Source organism: Oncorhynchus mykiss, chromosome 11 (genome assembly GCF_013265735.2).
Source record: "Oncorhynchus mykiss isolate Arlee chromosome 11, USDA_OmykA_1.1, whole genome shotgun sequence".
In the NCBI taxonomy this organism is placed as follows: Eukaryota; Metazoa; Chordata; class Actinopteri; order Salmoniformes; family Salmonidae; genus Oncorhynchus; species Oncorhynchus mykiss.
The window spans coordinates 85595103-85623069 of record NC_048575.1 but is presented as its reverse complement, the minus strand read 5'-3'; the positions used below and the strand labels follow the sequence as shown (position 1 = coordinate 85623069).

The window sequence follows — 27967 nt, the reverse complement described above, 5'->3', positions numbered from 1 at the left end:
TCCTAACTCACTCCATGTTTATCTCTCCTGTCCTAACTCACTCCATGTTTAACTCTCCTGTCCTAACTAACTCCATGTTTACATTTCCTGTCATAACTAACTCCATGTTTAACCCTCCTGTCCTAACTAACTCCATGTTTAACCCTCCTTTCCTAACTAACTCCATGTTTAACTCTCCTGTCCTAACTAACTCCATGTTTAACTCTCCTGTCCTAACTAACTCCATGTTTAACCCTCCTGTCCTAACTAACTCCATGTTTAAATATCCTGTCCTAACACCATGTTTAAATATCCTGTCCTAACTCCATGTTTAACCTTCCTGTCCTAACTATCTCCATGTTTAACCCTCCTGTCCTAACTAACTCCATGTTTAACTCTCCTGTCCTAACTCTGTTTATCTCTCCTGTCCTAACTCACTCCATGTTTATCTCTCCTGTCCTAAGTCACTCCATGTTTAAAGCTCCTGTCCTAACTAACTCTGTTTACATCTCCTGTCCTAACTAACTCTGTTTAACTCTCCTGTCCTAACTAACTCTGTTTATTACTCCTGTCCTAACTCACTCCATGTTTAAATCTCCTGTCCTAAATAACTCCATGTTTAAACTCCTGTCCTAACTAACTCCATGTTTATCTCTCCTGTCCTAACTCACTCCATGTTTAATTCTCCTGTCCTAACTCACTCCATGTTTAAAGCTCCTGTCCTAACTCACTCCCATGTTTAACTCTCCTGTCCTAACTAACTCTGTTTAACCTTCCTGTCCTAACTAACTCTGTTTAACTCTCCTGTCCTAACTCACTCCATGTTTAAATCTCCTGTCCTAACTCACTCCATGTTTATCTCTCCTGTCCTAACTCACTCCATGTTTAACTCTCCTGTCCTAACTAACTCCATGTTTAAATTTCCTGTCATAACTAACTCCATGTTTAACCCTCCTGTCCTAACTAACTCCATGTTTAACCCTCCTGTCCTAACTAACTCCATGTTTAAATATCCTGTCCTAACACCATGTTTAAATATCCTGTCCTAACTCCATGTTTAAATATCCTGTCCTAACTCCATGTTTAACTCTCCTGTCCATGACTCCATGTTTAACCCTCCTGTCCTAACTAACTCCATGTTTAAATATCCTGTCCTAACACCATGTTTAAATATCCTGTCCTAACTCCATGTTTAACTCTCCTGTCCAGGACTCCATGTTTAACTCTCCTGTCCTAACTCTGTTTAACCCTCCTGTCCTAACTAACTCCATGTTTAACTCTCCTGTCCTAACTAACTACATGTTTAACCCTCCTGTCCTAACTAACTCCATGTTTAAATCTCCTGTCCTAACTCTGTTTAACTCTCCTGTCCTAACTCTGTTTATCTCTCCTGTCCTAACTCACTCCATGTTTATCTCTCCTGTCCTAAGTCACTCCATGTTTAAAGCTCCTGTCCTAACTAACTCTGTTTAAATCTCCTGTCCTAACTAACTCTGTTTATTACTCCTGTCCTAACTCACTCCATGTTTAAATCTCCTGTCCTAAATAACTCCATGTTTAAACTCCTGTCCTAACTAACTCCATGTTTAATTCTCCTGTCCTAACTCACTCCATGTTTAAATCTCCTGTCCTAACTCACTCCCATGTTTAACTCTCCTGTCCTAACTAACTCTGTTTAACCTTCCTGTCCTAACTTACTCTGTTTAACACTCCTGTCCTAACTCACTCCATGTTTAAACCTCCTGTCCTAACTCACTCCATGTTTATCTCTCCTGTCCTAACTCACTCCATGTTTAACCCTCCTGTCCTAACTAACTCCATGTTTAACTCTCCTCTCCTAACTCTTTTTAACTCTCCTGTCCTAACTAACTCCATGTTTAACTCTCCTCTCCTAACTCTGTTTAACTCTCCTGTCCTAACTCACTCCATGTTTAACTCTCCTGTCCTAACTAACTCCATGTTTAACTCTCCTCTCCTAACTCTGTTTAACTCTCCTGTCCTAACTAACTCCATGTTTATCTCTCCTGTCCTAAGTCACTCCATGTTTAAATCCCCTGTCCTAACTAACTCCATGTTTAAACTCCTGTCCTAACTAACTCCATGTTTAACTCTCCTGTCCAGGACTCCATGTTTAACTCCCCTGTCCTAACTAACTCCATGTTTATCTCTCCTGTCCTAAGTCACTCCATGTTTAAAGCTCCTGTCCTAACTAACTCTGTTTAAATATCCTGTCCTAACTAACTCTGTTTATTACTCCTGTCCTAACTCACTCCATGTTTAAATCCCCTGTCCTAACTAACTCCATGTTTAAACTCCTGTCCTAACTAACTCCATGTTTAACTCTCCTGTCCTAACTCACTCCATGTTTAATTCTCCTGTCCTAACTCACTCCATGTTTAACTCTCCTGTCCTAACTAACTCCATGTTTAACTCTCCTGTCCAGGACTCCATGTTTAACTCTCCCGTCCTAACTCTGTTTAACTCTCCTGTCCTAACTCGCTCCATGTTTAAAACTCCTGTCCTAACTAACTCCATGTTTAAATCTCCTGTCCTAAATAACTCCATGTTTAAACTCCTGTCCTAACTAACTCCATGTTTATCTCTCCTGTCCTAAGTCACTCCATGTTTAAAGCTCCTGTCCTAACTAACTCTGTTTAAATATCCTTTCCTAACTCACTCCCATGTTTAACTCTCCTGTCCTAACTAACTCTATGTTTAACTCTCCTGTCCTAACTCACTCCATGTTTAACTCCCCTGTCCTAAGTAACTCCATGTTTATCTCTCCTGTCCTAACTCACTCCATGTTTATCCTTCCTGTCCTAACTCTGTTTAACTCCCCTGTCCTAAGTAACTCCATGTTTAACTCCCCTGTCCTAAGTAACTCCATGTTTAACTCTCCTGTCCTAACTCACTCCATCTTTAAATCTCCTGTCCTAACTCACTCCATGTTTAAATCTCCTGTCCTAGCTCCATGTTTATCTTGTTTAACTCCCCTGTCCTAACTAACTCCATGTTTAAATCTCCTGTCCTAACTAACTCCATGTTTAACTCTCCTGTCCTAACTCACTCCATGTTTATCTCTCCTGTCCTAACTCACTCCATGTTTAACTCTCCTGTCCTAACTAACTCCATGTTTAACTCTACTGTCCTAACTAACTCCATGTTTATCTCTCCTGTCCTAACTAACTCCATGTTTATCACTCCTGTCCTAACTAACTCCATGTTTATCTTTCCTGTCCTAACTAACTCCATGTTTATCTTTCCTGTCCTAACTCACTCCATGTTTATCTTTCCTGTCCTAACTCACTCCATGTTTAAATCTCCTGTCCTAACTCACTCCATGTTTAAATCTCCTGTCCTAACTCACTCCATGTTTAAATCTCCTGTCCTAACTCACTCCATGTTTAAATATCCTGTCCTAACTCACTCCATGTTTAAATCTCCTGTCCTAACTAACTCCATGTTTAAATCTCCTGTCCAGGACTCCATGTTTAAATCTCCTGTCCAGGGCTAACATGTTCCTTCTGAAACAACATTTGTTCTGTGTTGTCTTAAATCCTGTGGATCAGACTCTGAGACATTCCATTGATATGTTGATTACCTCTGTCATTAAAGACAAACACTTACTGGCTCCAAGTAGAGTGACCTGGTCAAATCCAATCTTTAATTAGTCATACACTCTGTAACTCACTACATAACCTTCATCTGAACAGAACTACTGGTTAGGCTGCTCACGTCCACAGACGACTGTGGATATGATTGTCCTTTAGTGTGTGGCTAGTAAGCATGTAAATGTCTGTAAGCAGTTTCTTGTCATGCCATGATTGTTTGGTTTGGCTGCTGAGGGTCTGTTGTGAAAGCAGGGCCTGTCTCCATGACTCAACCTTTGCTGGAACATTCCACTAACACACAACCAGACTTTCCATCAAAACACAGCTAGGCACGATATACCTAGAAATAACACTAAAACACATCGACAACCTTTACCCTGATCTCTCTGGTCCTGTGTTTTGACCCTTACCCTGCTCTCTCTGGTCCTGTGTTTTGACCTTTACCCTGCTCTCTGTGGTCCTGTGTTTTGAGCTTTACCCTGCTCTCTGTGGTCCTGTGTTTTGAGCTTTACCCTGCTCTCTGTGGTCCTGTGTTTTGACCTTTACCCTGCTCTCTGTGGTCCTGTGTTTTGACCTTTACCCTACTCTCTGTGGTCTAGGTGCTGAGGTAGCGGCCAAATTAACTTCCTGAAAAGCCAGTTCTGGTGGAAAGTGTGTAGCCCAGCCGGCAGAGAGGGAGTGTGCTACCTAGCTGTATTTGTATTTATTATGGATCCCCATTTCTTCTTGCCAAGGCAGCAGCTACTCTTCCTGGGGTTTATTATGGATTCCCGTTAGTTCCTGTCAAGGCAGCAGCTACTCTTCCTGGGGTTTATTATGGATCCCCGTTAGTTCCTGCCAAGGCAGCAGCTACTCTTCCTGTGGTTTATTATGGATCCCCGTTAGTTCCTGCCAAGGCTGCAGCTACTGTGTGTGTGTGTGTATGTGTGGAGTTCATGTCTTGTGTGTCTCTGTTCCATAAGATATATTTAAAAACAGATAGAAAAATAACACTTCACTGCATCAGTTACTTAATGTGGCTGTATGTAGTACTGTGCCCCTCCCATAGTCTGTTCTGGACTTGGGGACTGTGAAGAGACCTCTGGTGGCATGTCTTGTGGGGTATGCATGGGTGTCTGAGCTGTGTGCCAACAGTTCAGACAGCTCTGTAAAATACCTCTCATAAATACAAGTAGTGATGAAGTCAATCTCTCCTCCACTTTGAGACAGGAGAGACTGACAAGCATATTATTAATATTAGCTCTTTGTGTACATCCAAGGGCCAGTGGTGCTGCCCTGTTCTGAGACAATTATACTTTTCCTAAATTCCTCTGTGGCACCTGACCACACGTGATAAAACTAGGGCCTGTAGGACCTGCCTTGTTGATAGTGCTGTTAAGAAGGTAGAAACTAGTCCCTGTAGGACCTGCCTTGTTGATAGTGTTGTTAAGAAGGTAGAAACTAGGGCCTGTAGGACCTGCCTTGTTGATAGTGTTGTTAAGAAGGTAGAAACTAGGGCCTGTAGGACCTGCCTTGTTGTTAAGAAGGTAGAAACTAGGACCTGCCTTGTTGATAGTGCTGTTAAGAAGGTAGAAACTAGGACCTGTAGGACCTGCCTTGTTGATAGTGTTGTTAAGAAGGTAGAAACTAGGACCTGCCTTGTTGATAGTGCTGTTAAGAAGGTAGAAACTAGGGCCTGTAGGACCTGCCTTGTTGACAATTGTTAAGAAGGTAGAAACTAGTCCCTGTAGGACCTGCCTTGTTGATAGTTTTTTAAGAAGGTAGAAACAAGCCTTGTTGATAGCGTTGTTAAGAAGGTAGAAACTAGGGCCTGTAGGACCTGCCTTGTTGATAATTGTTAAGAAGTGAGAAACTAGGGACTGTAGGACCTGCCTTGTTGATAGTATTGTTAAGAAGTTAGAAACTAGGGATTGTAGGACCTGCCTTGTTGATAGTGCTGTGAAGAAGGTAGAAACTAGGACCTGTAGGACCTGCTTTGTTGATAGTGTTGTTATGAAGATAGAAACTAGGGCCTGTAGGACCTGCCTTGTTGATAGTGTTGTTAAGAAGGTAGAGCAGCAATTTATTATAGACAGACATCACCCCCATCTTAGCTACTGTTGTATCAATATGTTTTGACCATGACAGTTTACAATCCAGGGTTACTCCAAGTAGTATAGTCACCTCAACTTGCTCAATTTCCACATGATTTATTGAAAGTTTCAGTTGGTTTATGATTTAGTGAATGATTTGTCCAAAACACAATGCTTTTCGTTTTTAAAATATTTAGGACTACGTTATTCCTTGCCATCCATTCTGAAACTAGCTGCAGCTCTAAGTGTTGCAGTGACTTCATTCACTGTTGTAGCTGACGTGTTTAGTGTTGAGCCACACTGGCTTTATTCATAAGTAAAGATCGTAAAAAGTAATGGACCAAGACAGCTGCCCTGGGGAATTCCTGATTCTACCTGGATTATGTTGGAGAGGCTTCCATTAAAGAACACCCACTGTGTTTTGTTAGGCAGGTAACTTTGTATCAACATTATAGCAGGGGGTGTAAAGCCATAACACAAGTTTTTCTAGCAGCAGACTATGATCGATAATGTCAAAAGCCACACTGAGGTCTAACAAGACACCCCCTACAATAATTTTATCATCAATTTCTCTCAGCCAATCATCAGTCATTTGTTTAAGTTCTTTGCTTGTTGAATGTCCTTCCCAATAAGCATGCTGAAAGTCTGTTGTCAATTTGTTTCCAGTAAAATAGCATTTTATCTGGTCAAACACCATTTTTTCCAGAAGTTTCCTAAGGGTTGGTAACACGATGATTGGTCGGATATTTGAGCCAGTAAAGGGGGATTTACTATTCTTAGGTAGTGGAATGACTTTAGCTTCGCTCCAGGCCAGAGGGGACACACTCTCTAGTAGGCTTAGATTGAAGATATGACAAATAGGATTGGCAATATCGTTCGCTATTATCCTCAGTAATTTTCCTCAGTTGTCAGACCCAACAATAATTGTTTCACTTGTTCCACACTCACTCGACGGAAGTCAAAATTACAATGCATGTCTTCCATAATTTGGTCAGTTATACTTGTATGTGTAGTGTCAGTGTTTGTTGCTGGCATGTCATGCCTAAATTTGCTAATCTGTCCAATGAAAAAAATAATTAAAGTAGTTGGCAATATCAGTGGGTTTTGTGATGAATGAGCCATCTGATTCAATGAATGATGGAGCGGAGTTTGCCTTTTTTCCCGACATTTTATTTAAGGTGCTCCGAAATATTTTTTATATAATTCTTCATGTCATTTATCTTTGTTTCATAGTGTTCTTCATCTTTTTATTCAGTTTAGTCTCATGATTTCTCAATTTGCAGTACGTTTACCAATTGGGTGTGCACCCAGACCTATTTGTCATCTATTTTGCCTCATCCCTCTCAACAATAAAATGTTTAAATTCCTCAGCAATCCAAGTGGATTTAACAGTTCTTTACAGTCATTTTCTTAATGCTTATTAGTGTCTGCGATAAGCAACTTTGGTTTTCCTAGATATGGCTACTATATTGTGATCACTACATCTGATGGATTTGGATACTGCTTTCAAGCATATTTCTGCAGCGTTAGTAAAGATGTGATTTAATACATGTTGATGATTTCATTCCTGTGCTGTTTGTTACTACCCTGTTAGGTAACCTGAACCAGGTTGCAGGCACTAGTTACAGTTTGAAGCTTTCTCTTGATGAAAGCCAGTCAATATTGGAATATTGAAAATATACCTCTCTGTTGATGTCACCTACATTATCAAGCACTTCACACATGTTATCCAGATACTGACTGTTAGCACTTGGTGGTCTATAGCAGCTTGACACCAGAATGGGCTTTAGGTGAGGCAGATGAACCTGTAGCCATATTCCTTCAACAGTATTTATCATGAGACCCTCTAAGCTTTACAGGAATGTGGTTCTGAATATAAACAGCAACACCTCCACCTTTGGCATTTCTGTATTTTCTGTAATTGTTAAAATCTTGTATTGCTACAACTGTATCGTCAAAGGTATTATTATCTAAGTGAGTTTCAGAGATTGTCAGAACATGAATGTCATCTGTTACTATCAATTTAATTATTCATTTCATGAGCCTTGTCTTATGCTACATATGTTAACGTGGGCATTTTCTTCTCACTTTTCTGGGATTCCTGATTGTTTTCATTGCTTTATTGGGAAGCTTAGCAAAAGTAGACATGCTCATGTTATTTATGTTCATGCACGGTGAGCTGCACACAGTGGACTTCCTTCTAGGGCACACCGCCTCAGTGCTAACAGTATCTCTGGCTCATAGGCATAGTTACAGCAAACGATAGCTGTAGGATCAGTAGAGGTATTCAGGGCAGTAAGAGGGACGTAAATTAGGTTACTTTTGTGATATCCAGCACGCCTGGGATAATGTACATTTGCTAAAGCATTATGATAACTCGGTGACACAGCGGTAAGGATTAGCTGAGCTGGACCTGGGTCATTGATAAGTCCTTGTCTCAATGCAGCCTTATAATGCTGTGAAAGGATCCAGGAACCCAAGTGATTTGGGTGGATCCCATCCTCCTTATAAAACAAGCTTTGTTTCCAGAAGGTTTCAAATTGCTGTCCTGATGCAGGTTTATAGTGTCTGGGAGCAGCTTATTGATGTCCTGATGCAGGTTTATAGTGTCTGGGAGGAGCTTATTGATGTCCTGATGCAGGTTTATAATGTTGGGGAGCAGCTTATTGATGTCCTGATTCAGGTTTATAATGTTTGGGAGCAGCTTGTTGATGTCCTGATGCAGGTTTATAATGTTGGAGCAGCTTATTGATGTCCTGATGCAGGTTTATAATGTTGGGGAGCAGATTATTGATGTCTTGATGCAGGTTTATAATGTTGGGGAGCAGATTATTGATGTCCTGATGCAGGTTTATAATGTTGGGGAGCAGTTTATTGATGTCCTGATGCAGGTTTATTATGTCTGGGAGCAGCTTATTAATGTCCTGATGCAGGTTTATAATGTCTGGGAGCAGTTTATTGATGTCCTGATGCAGGTTTATAGTGTCTGGGAGCAGTTTATTGATGTCCTGATGCAGGGTTATAGTGTCTGGGAGCAGTTTATTGATGTCCTGATGCAGGTTTATAATGTCTGGGAGCAGTTTATTGATGTCCTGATGCAGGTTTATAGTGTCTGGGAGCAGTTTATTGATGTCCTGATGCAGGTTTATAGTGTCTGGGAGCAGTTTATTGATGTCCTGATGCAGGTTTATAATGTTGGGGAGCAGTTTATTGATGTCCTGATGCTGGTTTATAATGTTAGGGAGCAGCTTATTGATGTCCTGATGCAGGTTTATAGTGTCTGGGAGCAGTTTATTGATGTCCTGATGCAGGTTTATAGTGTCTGGGAGCAGCTTATTGATGTCCTGATGCAGGTTTATAGTGTCTGGGAGGAGCTTATTGATGTCCTGATGCAGGTTTATATTGTCTGGGAGCAGATTATTGATGTCCTGATGCAGGTTTATAGTGTCTGGGATCAGCTTATTGATGTCCTGATGCAGGTTTATAATGTTAGGGAGCAGTTTATTGATGTCCTGATGCACCTTTATAGTGTCTGGGAGCAGTTTATTGATGTCCTGATGCAGGTTTATAATGTCTGGGAGCAGCTTATTGATGTCCTGATGCAGGTTTATAGTGTCTGGGAGCAGCTTATTGATGTCCTGATGCTGGTTTATAATGTTTGGGAGCAGCTTACTAATGTCTTGTACTTGGGCTCCTGGAGAGTACAACGTTTTTGCTCCAGGGACTGAGACATTTCTCACCATTGAACTGCCCAATACAACAGCTGGAGAAGGGGATGGAGAAATCCGCCCATTCCCACCCCTCACACAATTGGTTGAGCCTTTCATGGGCCCATGAGAAGCAGGATAGGGTATGCCCGCTGCTCCTCCCACAGCAGGCAATGCTCCGTCAGATCCAGAGAGGGAAAGGAGTCGGAATCGACAACGAAGTCGAAGCTGGAGTTGGTGGTCTCAGACACAGGCAGTCCCAGCGATGGAGGTGCAGGTTGATCATGTACCAGTTCAGCGACACTATTCCCTATGTCAATCTGCTCCGAACCTCTTGCAGTCACTCCCATCCGCTTAGCAGCTGCTGCTGCCTTCGGTTTCCACCACTTGTGACATGGAACCAGCGCTGATTAGAACACTCTTCTTGCTGTTCTCCGTCTACTTCACTACAGGATGGAGGAGGAGAACAGATGGAGACAACTTCCTTGGCAGGCTAGTTCCAGGTAGCACAGGCCATTCAGATAGGGACAGATGGAGAGTACCTCCTTGGCAGGCTAGTTCCAGGTAGCACAGGCCATTCAGATAGGGACAGATGGAGAGGACCTCCTTGGCAGGCTAGTTCCAGGTAGCACAGGCCATTCAGATAGGGACAGATGGAGAGGACCTCCTTGGCAGGCTAGTTCCAGGTAGCACAGGCCATTCAGATAGGGACAGATGGAGAGGACCTCCTTGGCAGGCTAGTTCCAGGTAGCACAGGCCATTCAGATAGGGACAGATGGAGAGGACCTCCTTGGCAGGCTAGTTCCAGGTAGCACAGGCCATTCAGATAGGGACAGATGGAGAGGTGGGGAAACATCCATTAGGCCCGAGTGGCGTCCTACCGTCCTTTCCCCGTAAGTTTGGGAGAACTGAGATTTGCTTGCTAAGCGTAGCCACTTCATTCCTGTAGTTCCCCGCTATCAAACAATTACCACATTGGAACTCCGGATTGTCAATACTGTCCCAGACAAGATCGTAATAAACACAGCTTCTACAGCGCTGGAAACTTTAGCTATTCCAAGTGAAGGGGGCTCCATTGCAACCTAGCCTGCTGGCTAGTTGGTAGCAGGTGTTGACGCAAACACACTTATGAACAAATTTAAAATAAAACAAAGTGAAACAACATGCCGAAGCAACAATTCAGGAACTATCGGTTTTCGTGACAGGAAGTAACTACAGTTCTTCTTCTACAGTAGCAGAATCAACACCAAAGCAGAACCCAGAGTCCACCCTGACCTATAGTTTAGAACCTTTACCCTGCTCTCAATTTCACTTCCTCAAAAGGTTTCAGCTGTAACGAGGGAAGTGTGTCTTCAGCCTTCAGAGTTGGGCAGTGAGTCAGGCATACTAACTGATCCTAGAGCCGTTTCCTGATGCCTAAGACTACACACACATGCCATTTAGAAGTATTAGTTTTGTTTTCCTCCCACACCAGTCTTTCCCTTTCAGTCATGTGATGTGTGCCTGTCTCTCAGTTCAGTTGAAGGTCTTTATTGGCACGGGAAACATATGTTTACATTGCCAAAGCAAATGGAATAGACAAACAAAAGGGAAAAAAACAAGCGAAACATTAGTTAAAATTACACTCACAAAAGTTAAACGAATATAGACATTTCAAGTGTTATATTATTGGCTGTGTACAGTGTTGTAAGAATGTGCAAATAGTTGAAGTATGAAAATCAAAAGATAAATATAGGTTTTAATTACAATGTTTGTTTGTTCTCCACTGGTTTCCCTTTTCTCATGGCAACGGGCCACACATCTTGTTGCTGTGATTGCACACTGCGGTATTTCACCTAACAGATATGGGATTTTATCAATGTTTGATTTGTTTTCAAATTCTTTGTGTGATCTGTGGGAAATACGTTTCTCTAATGTGGTTTTGGCAGGAGGTTAGGAAGTGCAGCTCAGTTTGTGGGCACATAGGCAAACCTGACTCTCAAGAGGAGACAGGCGATGACGACCTCATCAATAGCAAGGCTATAGTCACTGAGTCTGTACTACGTCAAGGATTTCGTTCATTTGGTGTCCGGCACAGTGGCTATTTATTATACCTCTGTCAACTCTGTTTTGGGCCAGATAACATTCCACTTTGATCTGGCTTTTGTTTGATTCTTTCCAGTGTGTCATAGTTAACCTTTAACTTTCTGGGTCTGAATGTTGTGTTGCTGTCCTTGGGCTCTGTGGGGTCTAGTTGTGTTGCTCTCCTGGGGCTCTGTGGGGTCTAGTTGTGTTGCTCTCCTGGGGCTCTGTGGGGTCTAGTTGTGTTGCTGTCCTGGGGCTCTGTGGGGTCTAGTTGTGTTTGCTGTCCTGGGGCTCTGTGGGGTCTAGTTGTGTTGCTGTCCTGGGGCTCTGTGGGGTCTAGTTGTGTTGCTGTCCTGGGGCTCTGTGGGGTCTAGTTGTGTTGCTGTCCTGGGGCTCTGTGGGGTCTAGTTGTGTTGCTGTCCTGGGGCTCTGTGGGGTCTAGTTGTGTTGCTGTCCTGGGGCTCTGTGGGGTCTAGTTGTGTTGCTGTCCTGGGGCTCTGTGGGGTCTAAATGTGTTGCTCTCCTAGGGGTCTAGTTGTGTTTGTGAACAGAGCCCCAGAACCAGTTGGTTGAGGGGACTTTTCTCTAGGTTCATCTCTCTGTAGTTGAGGGCTCTGTGGGGTCTAGTTGTGAACAGAGCCCCAGAACTATCTGGTTGAGGGGACTCTTCTCTAGGTTCATCTCTCTGTAGTTGAGGGCTCAGTGGTGAAACGTGTGGGCATCGCTTCCTTTTAGGTGGTTGCAGAATCTAACAGCTCTTTTCTGGAGTTTTATAACTAGTGGGTATAGTCCTAATTCTGCTCTGCATCTTTTGGGGTTTCTGATTTCTGACGTGCTGTTCCTTCTTTTTCCACAGTGTATTTCTGTATTGTTTTAGCTTGCTACTTCACTATGGTGAATAACTAAGGTTTTCTGGTTTTCTGTGTTAAATTTATTTTCTAAGGTTTTTACTCTTCATCAAAACATTTGTCGTTGTTAGTTGTTTTTCTGCTTGAATTTAAAGTGTGATATGTTAGCTGATAGGTCAAATATACTGTTCATGCTTCCTACTGCTAAATTTACACTTTCACTATTACACCTTCACCGCAGGTAGCCTAGTGGTTAGAGTGTTGGACTAGTAACCAGCAGGTAGCCTAGTGGTTAGAGTGTTGGACTAGTAACCAGCAGGTAGCCTAGTGGTTAGAGGCAGGTAGCCTAGTGGTTAGAGCGTTGGACTAGTAACTGAAAGGTTGCTAGATCGAATCCAAGAGCTGACAAGGTAAAAATCTGTCGTTCTGCCTCTGTTCCTAGGCCGCCATTGTAAATAAGAATTTGTTCTTAATTAACTGACTTGCCTGGTTAAATAAAGGTTAACTAAAAACTATTACAGGACAACATTTTGTCTAGGAAGTTGTCTAGGAGGGATTTGTGGTTGGCCAATAGTTTTTTTTGGTACATTTCTACACTACCTTCCATCCTTTTGGATCGTGATTTGAGCAAAGCTTCGTTCAAGTAGACTGCTTTTGTTGTGGGGAGTCAGTGGGCTGACTGAACGCTCCGAGAGACTCTGGGTTGAGGTCAGTGATAAAGTAGTCTACAGTACTACTGCCAAGAGATGAGCTATAGGTGTACCTACCATATGAGTGCCCTCGAAGCCTACCATTGACTATGTACATACCCATCGTACAATAGAGCTGCAGGAGTTGTGACCCCTTTTTGTTGGTTATGTAGTTATGTTTAGGGGGGCATATGGGGGAGGGAATGCTGTCACCTCCAGGTAGCTGTTTGTCCCCCTGTGTGCTGATGGTGTCAGGTTCTTGTCCAGTTCTGGCATTTAGGTCATCACAGACTAGTACATGTCCCTGGGCCTGGAAATGATTGATCTCCCCCTTCAGGATGGAGAAGCTGTCTTCATTAAAGTATGGGGATTCTAGTGGGGGATATAGGTAGCACACAGGAGGACATTTTTCTCTGTTCAGATAATTTTCTTTTGAATTTCTAGCCAATTGTTTTGATTAATTTAATCAAGTGTGTTAGGTCTGCTCTATACCAAATTATCATACCCCCTGAGTCCCTTCCCTGTTTCACACCTGGTAGTTTGGTGGATGGGACTACCAGCTCTCTGTAACCTAGAGGGCTACCAGGTTCTTTACCAGGTTTCTTGTAGACTGACGGTCTGTATTTCTGATTTCTTTGGTGAGGTCTGCGTTCCCTTTTCTTTAGGCCAAAGGCAGATGACCTCAAATCAAATCAAATCAAATGTATTTATAAAGCCCTTCGTACATCTGCTGATATCTCAAAGTGCTGTACAGAAACCCAGCCTAAAACCCCAAACAGCAAGCAATGCAGGTGTAGAAGCACAGTGGCTAGGAAAAACTCCCTAGAAAGGCCAAAACCTAGGAAGAAACCTAGAGAGGAACCAGGCTATGTGGGGGGGCAGGCAGTCCTCTTCTGGCTGTGCCGGGTGAAGATTATAACAGAACATGGCCAAGATGTTCAAATGTTCATAAATGACCAGCATGGTCAAATAATAATAATCACTGGCAGAACAGTTGAAACTGGAGCAGCAGCACGGCCAGGTGGACTGGGGACAGCAAGGAGTCATCATGTCAGGTAGTCCTGAGGCATGGTCCTAGGGCTCAGGTCCTCCGAGAGAGACAGAGAAAATTAGAGAGAGCGTACTTAAATTCACACAGGACACCGGATAGGACAGGAGAAGTACTCCAAATATAACAAACTGACCCTAGCCCCCCGACACATAAACTACTGCAGTAGTACTGTATTTAGCACTAACTGAAGTTTATTTAGTGCTTTATCCGGGCAGCCGGAAAGTAGAGCATTGCAGTAGTCTAACCTAGAAGTGACAAAAGCATGGATACATTTTTCTGCATCATTTTTGGACAGAAAGTTTCTGATTTTTTCAATGTTACGTAGAAGAAAAAAGCTCTTCTTGAAACAGTCTTGATATGTTCATCAAAAGAGAGATCAGGGTCCAGAGTAACGTCGAGGTCCTTCACAGTTTTATTTGAGACGACTGTACAACCATTAAGATTAATTGTCAGATTCAACAGAAGATCTCTTTGTTTCTTGGGACCTAGAACAAGCATCTCTGTTTTGTCCAAGTTTAAAAGTAGAACGTTTGCAGCCATCCACTTCCTTATGTCTAAAACACATGCTTCTAGCGAGGGCAATTTTGGGGCTTCACCATGTTTCATTGAAATGTACAGCTGTGTGTCATCCGCATAGCAGTGAAAGTTAACATTATGTTTTCGAATGACATCCCCAAGAGGTAAAATATATTGTGCAAACAATAGTGGTCCTAAAACGGAACCTTGAGGAACACCGAAATTTACAGTTGATTTGTCAGAGACAAACTGATATCTTTCCGACAGATACGATCTAAACCAGGCCAGAACTTGTCCGTGTAGACCAATTTGGGTTTCCAATCTCTCCAAAAGAATGTGGTGATCGACGGTATCAAAAGCAGCACTAAGGTCTAGGAGCACGAGGACAGATGCAGAGCCTCGGTCTGATGCCATTAAAAGGTAATTTACCACCTTCACAAGTGCAGTCTCAGTGCTATGATGGAGTCTAAAACCAGACTGAAGCATTTCGTATACATTGTTTGTCTTCAGGAAGGCAGTTGCTGCGCAACCGCCTTTTCAAAAATGTTTGAGAGGAATGGAAGATTCAATATAGGCCGATAGTTTTTCATATTTTCTGGGTCAAGGTTTGGCTTTTTCAAGAGAAGCTTTATTACTGCCACTTTTAGTGAGTTTGGTACACATCCGGTGGATAGAGAGCCGTTTATTATGTTCAACATAGGAGGGCCAAGCACAGGAAGCAGCTCTTTCAGTAGTTTAGTTGGAATAGGGTCCAGTATGCAGCTTGAAGGTTTAGAGGCCATGATTTTTTTCGTCATTGTGTCAAGAGATATAGTACTAAAACACTTGAGCGTCTCTCTTGATCCTAGGTCCTGGCAGAGTTGTGCAGACTCAGGACAACTGAGCTTTGAAGGAATACGCAGATTTAAAGAGGCGTCCGTAATTTGCTTTCTAATAATCATGATCTTTTCCTCAAAGAAGTTCATGAATTTATTACTGCTGAAGTGAAAGCCATCCTCTCTTGGGGAATGCTGCTTTTTAGTTAGCTTTGTGACAGTATCAAAAAGGAATTTCGGATTGTTCTTATTTTCCTCAATTAAGTTGGAAAAATAGGATGATCGAGCAGCAGTAAGGGCTCTTCGATACTGCATGGTACTGTCTTTCCAAGCTAGTCTGAAGACTTCCAGTTTGGTGTGGCGCCATTTCCGTTCCAATTTTCTGGAAGCTTGCTTCAGAGGTCAGGTATATTCTGTATACCAGGGAGCTAGTTTTTTATGAGAAATGTTTTTAGTTTTTAGGGGTACAACTGCATCTAGGGTATTGCACAAGGTTAAATTGAGTTCCTCATTTAGGTGGTTAACTGATTTTTGTCCTCTGGCGTCCTTGGGTAGGCAGAGGGAATCTGGAAGGACATCAAGGAATCTTTGTGTTGTCTGTGAATTTATAGCACGACTTTTGATGTTCCTTGGTTGGGGTCTGAGCAGATTATTTGTTGCAATTGCAAACGTAATAAAATGGTGGTCTGATAGTCCAGGATTATGAGGAAAAACATTAAGATCCACAACATTTATTCCATGGGACAAAACTAGGTCCAGAGTATGACTGTGACAGTGAGTGGGTCCAGAGACATGTTGAACAAAACCCACTGAGTCGATGATGGCTACGAAAGCCTTTTGGAGTGGGTCTGCGGACTTTTCCAGGTGAATATTAAAGTCACCAAAGATTAGAATATTATCTGCTATGACTACAAGGTCCGATAGGAATTCAGGGAACTCAATGAGGAACGCTCTATATGGCCCAGGAGGCATGTAAACAGTAGCTATAAAAAGTGATTGAGTAGGCTGCCTAGATTTCATGACTAGAAGCTCAAAAGACGAAAACATTATTTCTTTTTTTGTAAATTGAAATTTGCTATCGTAAATGTTAGCAACACCTCCACCTTTGCAGGATGCACAGGGGATATGGTCACTAGTGTAGCCAGGAGGTGAGGCCTCATTTAACACAGTAAATTCATCAGGCTTAGGCCATGTTTCAGTGAGGCCAATCACATCAAGATTATGATCAGTAATTAGTTAATTGACTATTATTGCCTTTGAAGTAAGGGATCTAACATTAAGTAGCCCTAATTTGAGATGTGAGGTATCATGATCTCTTTCAATAATGACAGGAATGGAGGAGGTCTTTATCCTAGTGAGATTGCTAAGGAGAACACTGCCATGTTTAGTTTTGCCAACCCAGGTCGAGGCACAGACACGGTCTCAATGGGGATAGCTGAGCTGACTACACTGACTGTGCTGGTGGCAGACTCCACTATGCTGGCAGGCTGGCTAACAGCCTGCTGCCTGGCCTGCACCCTATCTCATTGTGGAGCTAGAGGAGTTAGATCCCTGGCCTTTGATATTCCAGGATGAGATTCTGTCTCTCGCTCGCTCTCTCCTTACTTTTCAGATGTGCAGAGATTATGTTCTCTGTCTCCCTGTCTGGGAGGAGGCAGATGTGCAGAGATTATGTTCTCTGTCTCCCTGTCAGGGAGGAGTCAGATGTGCTGGTAACAGAGAGTGGGTTTACATTTGATTGGATGGTATGGCACCCTATTCCCTATATAGTGCACTACTTTAGACCAGAGCCCTATGGCACCCTATTCCCTATATAGTGCACTACTTTAGACCAGAGCCCTATGGCACCCTATTCCCTATATAGTGCACTACTTTAGACCAGAGCCCCATGGCCCCCTATATAGTGCACTACTTTAGACCAGAACCCTATGGCCCCCTATTCAGTCTGTTTGTATCCTCTGAGCCAAACACAAGTAAATTCACCAGAGAGGATACCAACAGCCTGCCAAGTTACCAAGATATTTCACCAGTTTACCCCACTCTCTCGCTCTCTCCCTCTGAAATACTGTTTAGAAGAGGAACCGTTTGGTACGTAGCCAGTCTGTTTGTATCCTCTGACACAAACACAAGTCAATTAACCAGAGACTAAACCAACAGCCTGCCAAGTTACCAAGATATTTCACCAGCTTACCCCCCTGTTTCTCTCTCCCTCTGAAATAATGTTTAGAAGAGAAACCAGTTGAATAGTAACCAGCCTGTTAATCACCTACATTCCTATCTACCATAATGAGCAGAGAGAAAGGTGACTCTCTGCTCATTATGGTCAGGCTGAGTTGACTCTCTCTGCTCATTATGGTCAGGCTGAGTTGACTCTCTCTGATCATTATGGTCAGGCTGAGGTGACTCTCTGCTCATTATGGTCAGGCTGAGGTGACTCTCTCTGCTCATTATGGTCAGGCTGAGGTGACTCTCTGCTCATTATGGTCAGACTGAGGTGACTCCCTCTGCTCATTATGGTCAGGCTGAGGTGACTCTCTGCTCATTATGGTCAGGCTGAGGTGACTCTCTCTGCTCATTATGGTCAGGCTGAGGTGACTCTCTGATCATTATGGTCAGGCTGAGGTGACTCTGCTCATTATGGTCAGGCAGAGGTGACTCTCTGCTCATTATGGTCAGGCTGAGGTGACTCTGCTCATTATGGTCAGACTGAGGTGACTCTCTCTGCTCATTATGGTCAGGCTGAGGGGACTCTCTGATCATTATGGTCAGGCTGAGGTGACTCTCTGCTCATTATGGTCAGGCTGAGGTGACTCTCTGCTCATTATGGTCAGGCTGAGGTGACTCTGCTCATTATGGTCAGACTGAGGTGACTCCCTCTGCTCATTATGGTCAGGCTGAGGTGACTCTCTGCTCATTATGGTCAGGCTGAGGTGACTCTCTGCTCATTATGGTCAGGCTGAGGTGACTCTCTCTGATCATTATGGTCAGGCTGAGGTGACTCTCTGCTCATTATGGTCAGACTGAGGTGACTCTCTCTGCTCATTATGGTCAGGCTGAGGTGACTCTCTGATCATTATGGTCAGGCTGAGGTGACTCTCTGATCATTATGGTCAGGCTGAGGTGACTCTCTGATCATTATGGTCAGGTTGAGGTGACTCTCTGATCATTATGGTCAGGCTGAGGTGACTCTCTGGTCATTATGGTCAGGCTGAGGTGACTCTGCTCATTATGGTCAGACTGAGGTGACTCTGTCTGCTCATTATGGTCAGGCTAAGGTGACTCTCTGCTCATTATGGTCAGGCTGAGGTGACTCTCTCTGCTCATTATGGTCAGGCTGAGGTGACTCTCTGCTCATTATGGTCAGGCTGAGGTGACTCTGCTCATTATGGTCAGACTGAGGTGACTCTCTCGGCTCATTATGGTCAGGCTGAGGTGACTCTCTCTGCTCATTATGGTCAGGCTGAGGTGACTCTCTCTGATCATTATGGTCAGGCTGAGGTGACTCTCTGATCATTATGGTCAGGCTGAGGTGACTCTCTGATCATTATGGTCAGGCTGAGGTGACTCTCTGATCATTATGGTCAGGCTGAGGGGACTCTCTGATCATTATGGTCAGGCTGAGGGGACTCTCTGCTCATTATGGTCAGGCTGAGGTGACTCTCTGCTCATTATGGTCAGGCTGAGGTGACTCTCTGCTCATTATGGTCAGGCTGAGGTGACTCTCTGCTCATTATGGTCAGGCTGAGGTGACTCTCTGCTCATTATGGTCAGGCTGAGGTGACTCTCTGCTCATTATGGTCAGGCTGAGGTGACTCTCTCTGCTCATTATGGTCAGGCTGAGGTGACTCTCTCTGCTCATTATGGTCAGGCTGAGGTGACTCTCTCTGCTCATTATGGTCAGGCTGAGGTGACTCTCTGATCATTATGGTCAGGCTGAGGTGACTCTCTGATCATTATGGTCAGGCTGAGGTGACTCTCTATGCTCATTATGGTCAGACTGAGGTGAGTCTCTCTGCTCATTATGGTCAGGCTGAGGTGACTCTCTGATCATTATGGTCAGGCTGAGGTGAGTCTCTCTGCTCATTATGGTCAGGCTGAGGTGACTCTCTGATCATTATGGTCAGGCTGAGGTGACTCTCTGATCATTATGGTCAGGCTGAGGTGACTCTCTGCTCATTATGGTCAGGCTGAGATGACTTTCTCTGCTCATTATGGTCAGGCTGAGGTGACTCTCTGCTCATTATGGTCAGGCTGAGGTGACTCTCTGCTCATTATGGTCAGGCTGAGGTGACTCTCTGCTCATTATGGTCAGGCTGAGGTGACTCTCTGCTCATTATGGTCAGACTGAGGTGAGTCTCTCTGCTCATTATGGTCAGGCTGAGGTGACTCTCTGATCATTATGGTCAGGCTGAGGTGAGTCTCTCTGCTCATTATGGTCAGGCTGAGGTGACTCTCTGATCATTATGGTCAGGCTGAGGTGAATCTCTGATCATTATGGTCAGGCTGAGGTGACTCTCTGCTCATTATGGTCAGGCTGAGATGACTTTCTCTGCTCATTATGGTCAGGCTGAGGTGACTCTCTGCTCATTATGGTCAGGCTGAGGTGACTCTCTGCTCATTATGGTCAGGCTGAGGTGACTCTCTGCTCATTATGGTCAGGCTGAGGTGACTCTCTGATCATTATGGTCAGGCTGAGGTGACTCTCTGATCATTATGGTCAGGCTGAGGTGACTCTCTGCTCATTATGGTCAGGCTGATGGGACTCTCTGCTCATTATGGTCAGGCTGAGGTGACTCTCTGCTCATTATGGTCAGGCTGAGGTGACTCTCTGATCATTATGGTCAGGCTGAGGTGACTCTCTGATCATTATGGTCAGGCTGAGGTGACTCTCTGCTCATTATGGTCAGGCTGAGGGGACTCTCTGATCATTATGGTCAGGCTGAGGTGACTCTCTGCTCATTATGGTCAGGCTGAGGGGACTCTCTGATCATTATGGTCAGGCTGAGGTGACTCTCTGCTCATTATGGTCAGGCTGAGGTGACTCTCTGCTCATTATGGTCAGGCTGAGGTGACTCTGCTCATTATGGTCAGGCTGAGGTGACTCTCTGATCATTATGGTAAGGCTGAGGTGACTCTCTCTGCTCATTATGGTCAGGCTGAGGTGACTCTCTCTGCTCATTATGGTCAGGCTGAGGTGACTCTCTGATCATTATGGTCAAGCTGAGGTGACTCTCTGCTCATTATGGTCAGGCTGAGGTGACTCTCTCTGATCATTATGGTCAGGCTGAGGTGACTCTCTGCTCATTATGGTCAGACTGAGGTGACTCTCTCTGCTCATTATGGTCAGGCTGAGGTGACTCTCTGATCATTATGGTCAGGCTGAGGTGACTCTCTGATCATTATGGTCAGGCTGAGGTGACTCTCTGCTCATTATGGTCAGGCTGAGGTGACTCTGCTCATTATGGTCAGACTGAGGTGACTCCCTCTGCTCATTATGGTCAGGCTGAGGTGACTCTGTCTGCTCATTATGGTCAGGCTAAGGTGACTCTCTGCTCATTATGGTCAGGCTGAGGTGACTCTCTCTGCTCATTATGGTCAGGCTGAGGTGACTCTCTGCTCATTATGGTCAGGCTGAGGTGACTCTGCTCATTATGGTCAGACTGAGGTGACTCTCTCAGCTCATTATGGTCAGGCTGAGGTGACTCTCTCTGCTCATTATGGTCAGGCTGAGGTGACTCTCTGCTCATTATGGTCAGGCTGAGGTGACTCTCTGATCATTATGGTCAGGCTGAGGTGACTCTCTGATCATTATGGTCAGGCTGAGGTGACTCTCTGCTCATTATGGTCAGGCTGAGGGGACTCTCTGCTCATTATGGTCAGGCTGAGGTGACTCTCTGCTCATTATGGTCAGGCTGAGGTGACTCTCTGATCATTATGGTCAGGCTGAGGTGACTCTCTGATCATTATGGTCAGGCTGAGGTGACTCTCTGCTCATTATGGTCAGGCTGAGGGGACTCTCTGATCATTATGGTCAGGCTGAGGTGACTCTCTGCTCATTATGGTCAGGCTGAGGGGACTCTCTGATCATTATGGTCAGGCTGAGGTGACTCTCTGCTCATTATGGTCAGGCTGAGGTGACTCTCTGCTCATTATGGTCAGGCTGAGGTGACTCTCTGCTCATTATGGTCAGGCTGAGGTGACTCTCTGATCATTATGGTAAGGCTGAGGTGACTCTCTCTGCTCATTATGGTCAGGCTGAGGTGACTCTCTCTGCTCATTATGGTCAGGCTGAGGTGACTCTCTGATCATTATGGTCAGGCTGAGGTGACTCTCTGATCATTATGGTCAGGCTGAGGTGACTCTCTGATCATTATGGTCAGGCTGAGGTGACTCTCTGATCATTATGGTCAGGCTGAGGGGACTCTGCTCATTATGGTCAGGCTGAGGTGACTCTCTGCTCATTATGGTCAGGCTGAGGTGACTCTCTCAGCTCATTATGGTCAGGCTGAGGTGACTCTCTCTGCTCATTATGGTCAGGCTGAGGTGACTCTCTCTGCTCATTATGGTCAGGCTGAGGTGACTCTCTCTGATCATTATGGTCAGGCTGAGGTGACTCTCTGCTCATTATGGTCAGGCTGAGGGGACTCTCTGATCATTATGGTCAGGCTGAGGGGACTCTCTGCTCATTATGGTCAGGCTGAGGTGACTCTCTGCTCATTATGGTCAGGCTGAGGTGACTCTCTGCTCATTATGGTCAGGCTGAGGTGACTCTCTGCTCATTATGGTCAGGCTGAGGTGACTCTCTCTGCTCATTATGGTCAGGCTGAAGTGACTCTCTCTGCTCATTATGGTCAGACTGAGGTGACTCTCTCTGCTCATTATGGTCAGGCTAAGGGGACTCTGCTCATTATGGTCAGGCTGAGGTGACTCTCTCTGCTCATTATGGTCAGGCTGAGGTGAGTCTCTCTGCTCATTATGGTCAGGCTGAGGTGACTCTCTGCTCATTATGGTCAGGCTGAGGTGACTCTCTGATCATTATGGTCAGGCTGAGGTGACTCTCTGATCATTATGGTCAGGCTGAGGTGACTCTCTGCTCATTATGGTCAGGCTGAGGGGACTCTCTGCTCATTATGGTCAGGCTGAGGTGACTCTCTGCTCATTATGGTCAGGCTGAGGTGACTCTCTGATCATTATGGTCAGGCTGAGGTGACTCTCTGATCATTATGGTCAGGCTGAGGTGACTCTCTGCTCATTATGGTCAGGCTGAGGGGACTCTCTGATCATTATGGTCAGGCTGAGGTGACTCTCTGCTCATTATGGTCAGGCTGAGGGGACTCTCTGATCATTATGGTCAGGCTGAGGTGACTCTCTGCTCATTATGGTCAGGCTGAGGTGACTCTCTGCTCATTATGGTCAGGCTGAGGTGAGTCTCTGCTCATTATGGTCAGGCTGAGGTGACTCTCTGATCATTATGGTAAGGCTGAGGTGACTCTCTCTGCTCATTATGGTCAGGCTGAGGTGACTCTCTCTGCTCATTATGGTCAGGCTGAGGTGACTCTCTGATCATTATGGTCAGGCTGAGGTGACTCTCTGATCATTATGGTCAGGCTGAGGTGACTCTCTGATCATTATGGTCAGGCTGAGGTGACTCTCTGATCATTATGGTCAGGCTGAGGGGACTCTGCTCATTATGGTCAGGCTGAGGTGACTCTCTGCTCATTATGGTCAGGCTGAGGTGACTCTCTGCTCATTATGGTCAGGCTGAGGTGACTCTCTCTGCTCATTATGGTCAGGCTGAGTTGACTCTCTCTGCTCATTATGGTCAGGCTGAGTTGACTCTCTCTGCTCATTATGGTCAGGCTGAGGGGACTCTGCTCATTATCGTCAGGCTGAGGGGACTCTGCTCATTATGGTCAGGCTGAGAGGACTCTCTCTGATCATTATGGTCAGGCTGAGGGGACTCTCTCTGATCATTATGGTCAGGCTGAGGTGACTCTCTGATCATTATGGTCAGGCTGAGGTGACTCTCTGATCATTATGGTCAGGCTGAGGTGACTCTCTGCTCATTATGGTCAGGCTGAGGTGACTCTCTCTGCTCATTATGGTCAGGCTGAGGTGACTCTCTGCTCATTATGGTCAGGCTGAGGGGACTCTCTCTGATCATTATGGTCAGGCTGAGGTGACTCTCTCTGCTCATTATGGTCAGGCTGAGGGGACTCTCTCTGCTCATTATGGTCAGACTGTAAACAAAGTATTGATGTCTAGTTGACCTTGACACACACACAGACGCAGGCGTGCGCTCACAGACCCACACACAATCAAGTCAACACTTTTGCCAAGTTGCAGTGTCCCTGTTGCACCACTGCCAGTCGTCATAGAAGTAGACATTTCGTTAGGGCTAAATCAGACCATGTTTTTAGGATTCAGACGTGAGACCATCTGGTCAGCGGTATCCTGTTGATTCAGTTCACTCTGAGGTTGGCTGAAACGTCCGTAGACTCACACACTCCAGTCCTGTTGGTAGTTTGGGAAGACACAGTGAACATCTACCTGCTCTAGAAACTCTGCTGTCTCTGCACATCCATAAGTCTCTGCTAGGTAAAGCCACGCCTTATCTCAGCTCACTGGTCACCATAGCAGCACCCACTCGTAGTACGCACTCCAGGAGGTATATCTCACTGGTCACTCCCAAAACCAATTCCTTCTTTGGTCGCCTTTCCTTCCAGTTCTCTGCTGCCAATGACTGGAACGTACTGCAAAAATCACTGAAGCTGGAGACTCATATCTCCCTCACTAGCTTTAAGCACCAGCTGTCAGAGCAGCTCACAGATTACTGCACCTGTACATAGCCCATCTGTAAATAGCCCATCCAACTACCTCATCCCCATTCTGTATTTATTTATTTTTCTTGCTCCTTTGCGCCCCAGTGTTTCTACTTGCACATTCATCTTCTGCACATCTATCACTCCAGTGTTTAATTGGTATGTTGTAATTACTTAGCCACCATGGCCTATTTATTGCCTTATCCTACCTCATGTGCACACACTGTATATAGACTTTTTCTACTGTATCATTGACTGTATGTTTGTTTTACTCCATGTGTAACTCTGTGTTGTTGTTTGTGTCGCACTGCTTTGCTTTATCTTGACCAGGTCGCAATTGTAAATGAGAACTTGTTCTCAACTAGCCTACCTGGTTAAATAAAGGTGAGATAACAAATGAGGGTGACTCAACACTATAGAAGTCACCTACTACAACAACTGAAAGGACTTCAACACTTAACAAAGAGCTGCAGACAGTTTCTGAATGGGTGGAATAAGTTAGTCCTAAATACTTCAAAATCTAAAAGCATTGTATTTGGGACAAAACACTCACTAAACCTCAACTAAATATTGTAATAAATAATGTGGAAATTGAGCAAGTTGAGATGACTAAACTGCTTGGAGCAACACTAGATTGTAAACTGTCATGGTCAAAACATGTTGATACAACAGTAGCTAAGATGGGGAGAAGTCTGTCCATAATAAAGTGCTGCTCTGCCTTCTTAACAACATTATCAACAAGGCAGTTCCTACAGGCCCTAGTTTCTACCTTCTTAACAACACTATCAACAAGGCAGGTCCTACAGGCCCTAGTTTCTACCTTCTTAACAACACTATCAACAAGGCAGGTCCTACAGGTCCTAGTTTCTACCTTCTTAACAGCACTATCAACAAGGCAGGTCCTACAGGCCCTAGTTTCTACCTTCTTAACAACACTATCAACAAGGCAGGTCCTACAGGCCCTAGTTTCTACCTTCTTAACAACACTATCAACAAGGCAGGTCCTACAGGCCCTAGTTTCTAGCTTCTTAACAACACTATCAACAAGGCAGGTCCTACAGGCCCTAGTTTCTACCTTGTTAACAGCACTATCAACAAGGCAGGTCCTACAGGTCCTAGTTTATACCTTCTTAACAACACTATCAACAAGGCAGGTCCTAGTTTCTACCTTCTTAACAACACTATCAACAAGGCAGGTCCTAGTTTCTACCTTCTTAACAACACTATCAACAAGGCAGGTCCTAGTTTCTACCTTCTTAACAACACTATCAACAAGGCAGGTCCTACAGGCCCTAGTTTCTACCTTCTTAACAACACTATCAACAAGGCAGGTCCTACAGGCCCTAGTTTCTACCTTCTTAACAGCACTATCAACAAGGCAGGTCATACAGGCCCTAGTTTCTACCTTCTTAACAGCACTATCAACAAGGCAGGTCCTACAGGCCCTAGTTTCTACCTTCTTAACAACACTATCAACAAGGCAGGTCCTACAGGCCCTAGTTTCTACCTTCTTAACAACACTATCAACAAGGCAGGTCCTACAGGTCCTAGTTTCTACCTTCTTAACAACACTATCAACAAGGCAGGTCCTACAGGGACTAGTTTCTACCTTCTTAACAACACTATCAACAAGGCAGGTCCTACAGGCCCTAGTTTCTACCTTCTTAACAACACTATCAACAAGGCAGGTCCTACAGGCCCTAGTTTCTAGCTTCTTAACAACACTATCAACAAGGCAGGTCCTACAGGCCCTAGTTTCTACCTTGTTAACAGCACTATCAACAAGGCAGGTCCTACAGGTCCTAGTTTCTACCTTCTTAACAACACTATCAACAAGGCAGGTCCTAGTTTCTACCTTCTTAACAACACTATCAACAAGGCAGGTCCTACAGGCCCTAGTTTCTACCTTCTTAACAGCACTATCAACAAGGCAGGTCCTACAGGCCCTAGTTTCTACCTTCTTAACAACACTATCAACAAGGCAGGTCCTACAGGCCCTAGTTTCTACCTTCTTAAAAGCACTATCAACAAGGCAGGTCATACAGGCCCTAGTTTCTACCTTCTTAACAGCACTATCAACAAGGCAGGTCCTACAGGCCCTAGTTTCTACCTTCTTAACAACACTATCAACAAGGCAGGTCCTACAGGCCCTAGTTTCTAACTTTTTAACAACACTATCAACAAGGCAGGTCCTACAGGCCCTAGTTTCTACCTTCTTAACAACACTATCAACAAGGCAGGTCCTACAGGTCCTAGTTTCTACCTTCTTAACAACACTATCAACAAGGCAGGTCCTACAGGCCCTAGTTTCTACCTTCTTAACAGCACTATCAACAAGGCAGGTCCTACAGGCTCTAGTTTCTACCTTCTTAACAACACTATCAACAAGGCAGGTCCTACAGGCCCTAGTTTCTACCTTCTTAACAGCACTATCAACAAGGCAGGTCCTACAGGTCCTAGTTTCTACCTTCTTAACAGCACTATCAACAATGCAGGTCCTACAGGCCCTAGTTTCTACCTTCTTAACAACACTATCAACAAGGCAGGTCCTACAGGCCCTAGTTTCTACCTTCTTAACAACACTATCACCAAGGCAGGTCCTACAGGCCCTAGTTTTATCACGTGTGGTCAGGTGCCACAGAGGAATTTAGGAAAAGTATAATTGTCTCAGAACAGGGCAGCACCACTGGCCCTTGGATGTACACAAAGAGCTAATATTAATAATATGCTTGTCAGTCTCTCCTGGCTCAAAGTGGAGGAGAGATTGACTTCATCACTACTTGTATTTATGAGAGGTATTTTACAGAGCTGTCTGAACTGTTGGCACACAGCTCAGACACCCATGCATACCCCACAAGACATGCCACCAGAGGTCTCTTCACAGTCCCCAAGTCCAGAACAGACTATGGGAGGGGCACAGTACTACATACAGCCACATTAAGTAACTAATGCAGTGAAGTGTTATTTTCTATCTGTTTTTAAATATGTCTTGTGTGTCTCTGTTCCATAAGATATGAACTCCACACATACACACACACACACACACACACACGGATGTTGTACTTTAAATATGTGGTGGTTGAGATGGGGAGGAGGATGATACAGGCCTTTCTCATGTTAATAGGAGCAGCAGTTGGTTCCCCAGAAGCTGCAGGCAGAGACCAGATTTTAGAAGAGACAAGGGAGGAGACTAGGGAGAGGCCTGCATGTCAATATGCTCTGAGAGGAACTGACATTCAAGTACACGATGAAACGGACTCAACTGTAAGACCGTATTTCAATCTCTCCTTCCTCATTCATTCATTAACCACTGTTTGTCTGACTGTAGAGAGCTGCATTCCCGTGGGCAACTGGCGTGACCTGCGGGCCCCGACATGCTGCGCGCAGGTGTGAGGTGGTCAGAGAAACTTCTAGATGAAAATATATTTTAGTCCCGCAGATTATTTTGAACATTTGTCTTTGTATGTGTTTCTTAATGTATTAAAGCATTATGCACAAACTAACATGATTATAAAATTACATACATAAATTCTGTATGTTGCAGACCAGTGATTAAAATATATTTGAAGGGTATTAAAAAGGGGTAAGCCATTAGTGACACTGACGAAGTTGACAGGATACTCAAAACAGACATATTTTTGCCTCTAAAAATAAATGTTCAATACAAACATTTGTAAAATATAGAAAATGATTCATTTGAAACCCCCCTGAAAAATTCCACCATTCTATCACATCTTTCAGCACTGACAGAGTAGACTGGACTACATGGGAGGAGACACGGTGCAGTTGTCTG

General features: G+C 44.4%; 1 protein-coding gene across 3 annotated transcripts in view; it reads left to right on the top strand.

Annotated features, from left to right (window-relative positions):
- The window catches only part of dapk1 (death-associated protein kinase 1), a 206557-nt gene that overhangs the window by 35672 nt on the left and 142918 nt on the right, over nucleotides 1-27967 (top strand). The window lies entirely within an intron of this gene.